The sequence below is a fragment of the Paroedura picta genome, chromosome 1, assembly GCF_049243985.1.
Source record: "Paroedura picta isolate Pp20150507F chromosome 1, Ppicta_v3.0, whole genome shotgun sequence".
Classification (NCBI taxonomy): domain Eukaryota; kingdom Metazoa; phylum Chordata; class Lepidosauria; order Squamata; family Gekkonidae; genus Paroedura; species Paroedura picta.
Window position 1 is genome coordinate 157,032,732 of NC_135369.1, and position 9,670 is coordinate 157,042,401.

General features: G+C 41.7%; 1 long non-coding RNA gene across 1 annotated transcript in view; it reads right to left on the bottom strand.

Annotated features, from left to right (window-relative positions):
• The window catches only part of LOC143823441 (uncharacterized), a 28,687-nt gene extending 20,086 nt beyond the window's left edge, over positions 1-8,601 (bottom strand). Inside the window, exons 1-2 of the long non-coding RNA XR_013226483.1 lie at positions 8,438-8,601; positions 7,123-7,188 (exon numbers count right to left, since the gene is read on the bottom strand). This is a non-coding gene — a long non-coding RNA (uncharacterized LOC143823441). The remainder of the gene's footprint in view (positions 1-7,122; positions 7,189-8,437) is intronic.
• Positions 8,602-9,670: the final 1,069 nt, after the last annotated feature.

A 9,670-nucleotide genomic window follows, 5' to 3' on the forward strand; every position in this document is an offset into this window, starting at 1 on the left:
GCTTGTGCTTAAATCACAATGGGAATTTACACCAAGCTATATTGTGCTTGCGATTTTTAGGCATAAATTATATGTAATTTAGTTTTAGGAAAATATCCTTTAGGACTGCAGCCTTAGTGATACAAATTGGTTGGGAATATTATTTCTGTGCCTCTGTATTACATTTAAGTGCCCAGCTGTGGAATATATCAGTTTAATACATGTTGCCTTTATGTAGCTGGACTAAAAAAACTGTCATTGCAAAAATATTATCTAAGACTGTTCATTACTAGGAGCCTCTCTTTTTAACATTTCACTACAAATACTGCTAATTACAGGGCTTCTCTCCTCAAGAGGCCAGCTGCTGTGCCTGATTAAGAAGTATTTATAATCAGGAAGATGGAGAAGTTATTACTGTTTTACTTATCAGGGAATCTAAAAATATTTTTATAAAAAAATTAATGAGTCAAATACTTAAAATGTCTTGATGGTAGCAAGGAGGGCTGTTGAGGTATGAATATACTCCTTACAGCAACAAAGGGAAAAAATAATGTCCATGGGCATATCTGGTGCATATCTAGATCTCATAGAGCTCAACAATGGTAGAAGATTTTGCTCGGTATTTATAAATTCTCAAGAGCTATTTCCCACCAAATGGGCTATTTCAGGTTTTAGCTGTTAGCTGTTCAAATGCATGCTCTCCACTACAGTCAATATTCAGTTGTAAAAACTAGCCCATAGTTTATTCTGAAAGTATTGAATTTAGTTACTTCAGAGTGTTTTTTTTAACATACTCCATAATAATCCAGAATATATATACATATTCTTAAAGTCTAGAGTTGACAATTCTGTCATGGAAAGGCATTTTGGAAAAGGGGGGGGAGCTCAACAGGAATGTGATGTCACTCTAAGATTTCCAGTTGAGTACCATAGTCTGCCACAGTAAACCAGTTGAAATCTGCCTTGAAGATGGTACTTTCTCTAGTGAAAGCAATATCCAGAGATAAGTTCTAATTCCAGGAGAACTCTGGGTTCTACCTTGAGGTTGGTATCTAGGGCTTCCAGATATCTTCTTTTTAGAGAACATGTTCTCTTTTTTGGAGTCTACTTTTTGGCTCTTAAAAAAAAAAACTGATGAAAATGTCCTGTATGGGGGTTTGAAGTTTAGGTATATTTCTATTTAATATGAATGATCACAGCTTAAATATTAGGGGCACTTAAAATGAGATTTTTCATAGTGATCTCTTGTTTGAAGTAGTCAGTCAGGAAATATGTACTTGTTTTGCTTTTCAACATATAATATCCCTATTGGCAACTCTTGAAACACAGGACCAAAAATCAAAAGAGAGGTAAGCCTTGAAGGGTAACTATTTCTAAATGGTGATATGGAGTAGAAAATACTTTTGGAGCTTCAAGAAATGCTATTTAATACCTAAGGGGAAAAGGAAAATAAACTTTTGGGGAAGGGAGACAAAAGCACTTTGGAGGTGGAGAAAAAAGACCTTTGAGTCATGATGAAAAGATATATGAAACAAAGCTTTAAAAATGTCAGCTGCACTTCAGTGGAAACAAAATGGTTACTGCTGTATGGGATTTCTGCAGCATGCAGGGAAATGCATGCTGTATAAGCCTAAGAGCATAGGACATGGATGTAGACAGAGGGCACTCTCCCATAAACTCTGAATTCATTTTATTGGATGAATGGAATCTAGTTAGCTGTGATGGAGATCTCTAAGACTATTCCCAATAACAGCACACTAACAGGTTTTCAAAGCTGAAAATCCCAAACCTAGAATTGCTGTTCTGGGGGAGTGCTTGGGTCAGCAGCAAAAATCTCACAAGAGCTGAACACCATAGATAATGAGAAATAAGTTTGCATAAGTATACTGTTAAGCATGATCTTCTACAAATTAGTTTTAGTTTTCCTTTCATGGTAATGGAATTCCAGCAGCCCTGTCCCTGGCTCCTCTAGATGCCTGAGTACATATTCCCATTTCTTAATCCTTAGCATAGGATCAACCAAAGGCCCTACACCTTAGGTGGCTTAGGCCCTCTCTCCCTTTTCAAGCAGAGAGAAGAGTTAGTTTTTATATGCCATTTTTCTCTACTAGGAGTCTCAAAGTGGCTTACAGTTGCCTTCCCTTTCCTCTCCTCCCAACAGACATTCTGTGAGGTAGGTGAGGCTGTGAGAGCCCTGATATTACTACTTGGTCAGGACAGATCTATCAGTGCTGTGGCAAGCCCAACGTCACCCAGTTGGCTGCATGTGGGGGAGCAGGGAAACAAATCCAACATGCCAGATTAGAGGTGTCTGCTCTTAACCACTACATCACGCTGGTTAGTTTTTTAGAAATCTTTTCATGGTGGTTTCTTGTTCTATTTGGTCATCACACTTTTATATCTTCTAATTAAACGATTGAATTTTTAAATTCCTTTTAAACCCCATTTGACTCTTAAGAATTTATATACTCTTACAGAATAGGGCTGTAGATCAGCATCATTCTGCATTGCTTTCAGATGCTTTACATAGATTGCCAGATGGTTTCTAAGACAGTGAAAGTTCAAAATTATACTTTCAGAACAAAAAGAACACCTGCAGACAGGCAAGATAGTATGTTTTCCTGTTGAAACAAAATAGGTATTCCGTTTCTCATTTGCCTGAAAAGCTTTATTTTCTGCATCCCATTTCTTTTTTTTTTTAATAAAAAGCTTTTCCATACAAACATTTTATAAGTTTGTTAGAACAAGAACTAAAGTTTGCAAGAGAAAAAACTTTGTTTAATCCTAAACTATTTGATTTAACTTGGCAGAATTCCATCACCACTCTTCCTTTCGGTGTACACCAGCCAAACAGTCAAGTGTCATGTCAAGCCAATATGCAGAAATTAGGCTTCTTCTGGGGCTCGTACTGCTCCCCTCAGAGTTTGATCCATGTTTAGAATTGCAGGGGAGACCTAGAATCATAGAATCATAGAGTTGGAAGGGGCCATACAGGCCATCTAGTCCAACCCCCTGCTCAACGCAGGATCAGCCGAAAGCATCCTAAAGCATCCAAGAAAAGTGTGTATCCAGCCTTTGCTTGAAGACTGCCAGTGAGGGGGAGCTCACCACCTCCTTAGGCAGCCTATTCCACTGCTGAACTACTCTGACTGTGAATTTTTTTCCCACAGATCTTGATAATAACAAAGTACAGGGGGAACAAGCAGGGTAGTTATAGGGCTCACTAGGTAGGGGAGGGGGGCCGAAGATATTTCGGCGGGAGAGCAGAAAGGTGGCAAGAGAAAGCCGGTTCCCAAGCGGCCAGATGGCCAGGAGCCTTATCAAGTGGTTGGCATTTTGTTGAGACTTTCAGCTGTCTCCGCAAGGACACTTACAGTAAGATTGATACATTCGGACAAAGCCTCTCCCGCTGGGAAAGGAAGGGAGTGAAGTTCTCAAAGGACAGGTTTATTGCTTTACGGCCTTGGCCAGAGCCGGCCGGAGGAGGCATGGAAGTGTGAGAATATGCAGGGACGGATGGAGCCAGGATGGCATGAACTGGGGTTCATGACAAATCTGCACTAACTTTTTTTTTTCTTTTTTGCATTATCAAGGTGCCAATCTTAAATCGATTATAAATCTGATCCTGTCCTGGATTTGCAGTGTTGACATATTCTGATTCTCAGGTGCAATTGCTAAAGCTTTGTGTTCTGCACTAAAAAAATGAAAATTTCGGGGGGGGGGGCAGCTGATGTCTCATGTCAATCAACAATCACTGGTCGGTCAGTAGGTGAGTGGGTATATTTCATTGCTCTCCTCTCCCACCCCCTACTTCTCCCTGGGTTGCACAGAAAGCCAACCATTTAATCTCTGGTATTTAACAGAAATACTAGTTTTTAAGTTCCTGTTCAGGAGAAAATGCCCATACAATCACAATTGCCTGCAGACTAATCCAAAAGATCTGTCTGTTTCATCGCCATCTACCATGTTTTATTTTGTTAATGAGGACATGCAAAAGAAAAACAATGCCATTTAAACAGTGGAGGGTTTTCTTTCTTTGTTTCTTTTATTGCATTATTCTGAGCAAGCTCAGGAGGCTGTTCTCATGTTGTTTCCATACTCTTCCCTCCCCCCACTGCCTGGAAGGTTAATGATGATGTTGTATTAGCACATTTTGAGAGCAGAAAAGGGTAGAGGAGGGGACCCTCTTGGACTGCTTGTTGAGACCATTGTGATTTGTGAATGCAGACATGCTTGTACACACAGAGAAAAACACACACAGCAAACTCCTCAGCCCACTGGTATTGAAGAATTCCTTAAGTTATATGGCTGACAAGCCCCCCCCCCCCCCCAGATTATTTTTGCATCATAGGAGCTGGGACAAAATGAAGGCAGGATAACCTTCCACTAAGATGATAAACCAGAAGTGAAAGAAACCTTAAGATCTCCTTATGACCAATGAGCAGAAACTGTTGTTGGTGGGGGCACAGCCTGGGAGGGGAAGGAGAAAATCTTTTGGAGGTAACTGCATCTGCTTGGGCAAGGCTGTGCAACGGGCACACATTTCTCCAATAAACTGGGGAAATTCCTCTTTTGGATATTCTGGAGGGGAAGTGGGCTGACTCTTGTGGTGTCTCCTGATTGCCAGGAAATGGTGTGGAGATTTAAAAAAAATGAAATGCACCTGAGCAGAATGCGATATGAGTCTCATTAAAAAAAAAACAGAGCCAAATTAACTTCAAAAGCCTAGTGCGGAATTGACTGAGGTATAAAGCCATAAAGTCCATTCTCCAACCAGCAATTTTCTCCAGGGGAGCTATATTATGGAGATCAATTATACTTCTTGGAAATTTCCATGTGGCACCTGGAGGTTGACAACCATACTGTCACCCAATCTCTCAGCAGGCCCACAGGATCTCCCTATTTAGAATTATAGAAGGGAAAACTAACTCTAGTTCATGCATGTTTCTGCATTTGTCCATCACTGCTACTTGGAAGAGGCCTGGTGCTGTGACTGCCTCTCCCCTCTGTAGTGATTCTTCCCTCTGTAGAGATGAAATAGTGTCACAGCAGTGAGGTCTGATGGGCTGAATCAGACAACCATATGAATTAATCTAGGAGCCTAGTTTCAGTTCAGGTTACTGAGAAAACAACTGTCTCATAAGGTTTGTTGCTTCATTGTGCTACATTAAATGCAGGAGAGAATTATTTTGTACACTGGTACTCATACTGCAGGTTGTAGAAGGCCACGTCTACAATTACTATCACCCAAAGCAGCCATATTTACTTCCATTCCTGGCATGAGACCCACACTTCAGGGAGGTCCTCAAGTGGCCGCTAAATAAAAGTCCACAGTCCTTTCTAGAAACAAAGGGTGGGTGCCACATTAAGGAATGCTGCTTGAAAGAGCAACAAGTGGCTGCTGAGACATTGATTTCCACTGATATAGTTAGGCTTGGCAACCTCCACATGGGGGCTGAAGATGTCCTAGGATTATAACTGATCTCCAGAAATCAGAGATCAGTTCCCCTGGCTGCCTTGGAGGGTAGACTCTATGGTATTATATACCCTGCCTTCTACTGGCTTTGCTCCTGTCTCCAGGTATTCCCTAATCAGAATTTGGCAACGATTTAGTACATCACTCACTTCAGTATTTTTATTGAAATGTCATGGGGGAAGCAGCAACAAAATGTTTCAGTATATCATGGATACAAGTGTAAAATAATTTGTTTTGCTTTCTATGTGTACAGCAAATGGAGAGGGATGCATAAAAGGGCTCAATAAAGCCCCTGATGTTCAAATATGCTAATTATGACACTGATATGTCAGTAATATAAATAGAAATTCTAGTCCCCAGGTGGGATCTATGGATACCCTGGAACTAAAGGTTATCTCCAGACTAAAGAGATCAAGTCCACTGGAGAAAATGGCTGCTTTGGAGGGTAGACTCCATAGGATTATACTCCACTGAGGTCCCACCCTGTCCCAAAACACATCCATTCCTGGCTCCATCCCCAAAGTCTCCGGGTATCTCCCAACCAAGAGCTGGCAACCCTAAATATAAGGAGATGGTAAGAGACATTCATTTGTTAGTACTAAGATCGAATTCTAATCCTCTCAGCTCAGTTGGTGATCAGAGTGTGAGCAATTGACACCCACTGCAGCAGTGCCTTCCCTTGTCCTGTTTTGATCATCCATACAGGGTCAATCTAGTAATCACTGAACATTAAATATTAAATATAATAAAACAAGTTCACAACTCACTCCCTACCTCATTGGCCCTCTCTTGGGGTGTGGCACCAATAAAGAGAGCTACTCTGCCAATGATGGCCAATCAGTTCAAATTGAACTCTGCCAATTAGGGCAATCAGGTCAAATTGCATGCACAGAACTCACTGCCTGCCTGATTGGCCCTCCCTGGAGTATGTGCTGCTAATAGGGAGAAAGAGGGCCAATCTGCTGAAATTCCATGCAGACAATTTACTCCCTCCCTGATTGACCCCCTCAGAAATATTCTCCCAATAAGAGATGTCCCTCAGCTAGGAATAGTCTGCCAGGAAGGGCTAATAAGGGATCAGCTGTCCACCTCCAACTTTCTGCTGGTTTCAGAGGTTTGCTGGGTAGACGAGGAGGCAGCCTCAGAGCAAGCTGTACTACCAATAAGTTGCTCTGGCCTCTTTCAATTCAAAGGACACGGAGGGGAGTGAGCTGCCTCCTGGGGTAGTCTCTGGAGGGGGAGGGTTGTGGGAGGCCCAGAAATTGCCCCATACCGGCCTGCTATGACCCAGGGCGGCTAGGGAAAGCCTCTAACCTGGGAATGTTTACTCATGAGTAAGTCATGGTCCTCAGCCAGGAATGGCCCACCCTGGTAGTTTAGCCCCAATCAGGAGGAGGGAGCTTAGCTGGGAAAGGCTGGTAAGCTCTCCACCTCCAACTTACTGCCTGTTTCAGAACTTTACTAAATGGGTGAGGGAGGCAGGAGTTTTTGCCATGTAGCCAGCCCCAGGAAAGCCACAGTGCAAGTATGCATCATAGCGTCCGCTGTTTCCATGGGTGCAATGGGCTTTGCATCTAATTTACTGTAATTCATCCAACTCTCTCCTGAAGCCATGTTTGTTTCTTTTGTTTTATATCTTGTTGCCTTGCTAACTGTTTTGAACTAACCTTTTTTTCAGTTTCACTTCTTACACTGTTTAAACATTCCACAACTATTTCCAGTGTTTCCTGCCTCTGGAAGAAAAAATGATGAGAAATGTTTACAAGTTCTCCTGCAGATGCTATCAAGTATTGTTTTAAGGTTACAGCCGTGTTTACCTGTTCTGAAATCAATAGGAAAATTTCTTCAAGTCTCAGCTGGGATTGTTAGTTGATGTTCTCTGGCATAGACCTATAGATCTGCCCCTGGCACTCAAATTGTATCTGACATTTCATTCTAGAAAGTTTTGAGTTATAAGCGGACATGTTCTAACTCTTTCAGAGTTTTTAATTTCATCTTTTTTTCCATCATACAACTTGTTACTATAGTGTTCTTTCACATCTTGATCATAGTGACAGGCTTTGCATTTTTACCTCAGTGAGAATATTTGTCTTAATAATCAATATTCCACAATGCCTTATTTTAGTTTGATTTTCAGTACTCCTTAACTTTCTTTTCAGAAACAATCTTGATTCTTTTTTTAAATTGTTGTGCTCCACCTAATCTATATCAACTGGATTTTAGGCCCTCCTAACTCATCTTAAAGGCTGAGGAGGGGCAAATGTATAAAACACATCACTGGATAGCTGCAGCAAAATGATGAATTGCATGTTTCAAATAACGACATATCAGTCACCACTGACATCACTTTTATATCCAGTCAATGTCAATGGTATCATCATAAGTAAGTATGCATCAAAGCAGCCTTTTTTCAACCCTTTGGCAGTGGTGGAGCCCATGAATAATTTTTCAAGCTTCAAGGAGCCTTGGAAGTGATGACAGTTGGCCACACCCCTTCTACACCCCCAGAAGTGACATCACCACCCATGTTAATAGACAGGGTTAAGGACTATGGGTGGGTGGGGGTGAGAGAAGGTGGTTTAATCCAGGAATAAGTGTAACCTATTCAGTTTACACAATAATATCAAAAATAATCTCTTTTTATTGAAGAAAGGAGAGAGTTCACATCTATGACAGTATGATCCCACCTTGTGACACTTGCATTTATGGAAATAGCTATAATCCAACTTCAACAGATATAACATTTGGAACAATTAAACACATCCAACAGCAACCAAGAGTTAACCATTCAGGCCTGTTGCATTTGGTCAGACCAGAGCCTCAGTCTATATATATATATACACTTCTGCCAAGGCAGTCCCTTGAAGAAGCACCAATTTACAGCTGTGTTGGGAGATCTTCTGTTCCTCACAGAAGTCTCTGGTATCTTTGCATTCTCCACATGGAAGGCATCAGGCTACAAGCGGCAGCAGAATCCCTTACCTAAAATGTGAATATAGTTTTTATGCGAAGGCGTGCTTCTGAGGGGAGAGGCCTTCTCTCTGCAGCTTCAGGCCTCCAGGCCTTCTGGGGAAACTGCATATAACATTCATTTCAAATAATCCCAACAACAATCAAAATCCAGAATAACAATTGATATAAACACAACACCCTCTTCCAGTAATTAGCGTAATACCCTTTTCCTAAAATGTTAATAGATATAGTTTTTATGCAAAGGTGTGCTTCAGAGGGGAGAACGATCCTCCCTGCAGCTTCAGGCCTCCAGGCCTTCTGGAGAAATTGCGCCTTTTCTTCCTTATAAGGAATACCCCAAGTCTTTAACTCCCTCTAGTGGACTCAGGGTGATATAATCATGCAGACTATCCTTCTCCCAGGCACAGAAACCATGAGTAAACTCACGCTCAGGAGGAGAAGCAATGGAAGTCTGCTAAATCCAGTCAGTTTAAACTGAAACAGACCTGTAGCACAGGCTAGTGGAAAGATCTTTTTTTTTTTTTTTTTTGTATTTGAATATAAGTTTGGGTTATTGGTGGATTCCTCTCAGCTCAGTTATTTCTTTTACCGTCACGCTGGGGTCACAATAAAGAGCTGAAATGAACTCCCAGTGTCCTGGGCAGAGTCTGCACTTACTTTGTTTATTCCATTGTCAATCCTGTTGAATTCAGATCGCTTTGAACTCTGATCTTCCTCTTCCCCCCCCCCTTCCCCATTGAAAAAGGAAAGTCTTCTGCACGTGGTTAGGGTAGTTCAGGAGGGGGAGGGGGAGCCAAGCCTCTTTCTTTCTTTTCTTGAAGGGGGGGAGGGGAGAGGAGCCAGGCAGGGAGCCTCTTTCTTTTCTTGGAGGGGAGGGGGAGAAGAGGGAGAAAAAATCCAGGACCGACAGAAGTTGAGAGAAATTAGGGACTTCTCCTTTAAGACAAATTCGTCACATGACCACCTGTGGCCAATCACGGGACCTCTATCACGGAGGAGAGCCTCGATTCAAAACAATGCGATTTTATAATATATTCAGGATTAAAAGCGCTCTAAGATATCGCACAATAAAGGTAGGGTCACTCCGGATCAATCCTTCTTGCTGCAGAAGGAAAATTTAAATCGCCCAAAATCCAAACGGAAATCGCATTCTGTGTAGAGGGCAGGGACTGAATCGATCTGGGGTTGGAATAAAAGCTCCGTGCAGTTTACACCCTTTTCTCTGAGCCTATGAATCTAACA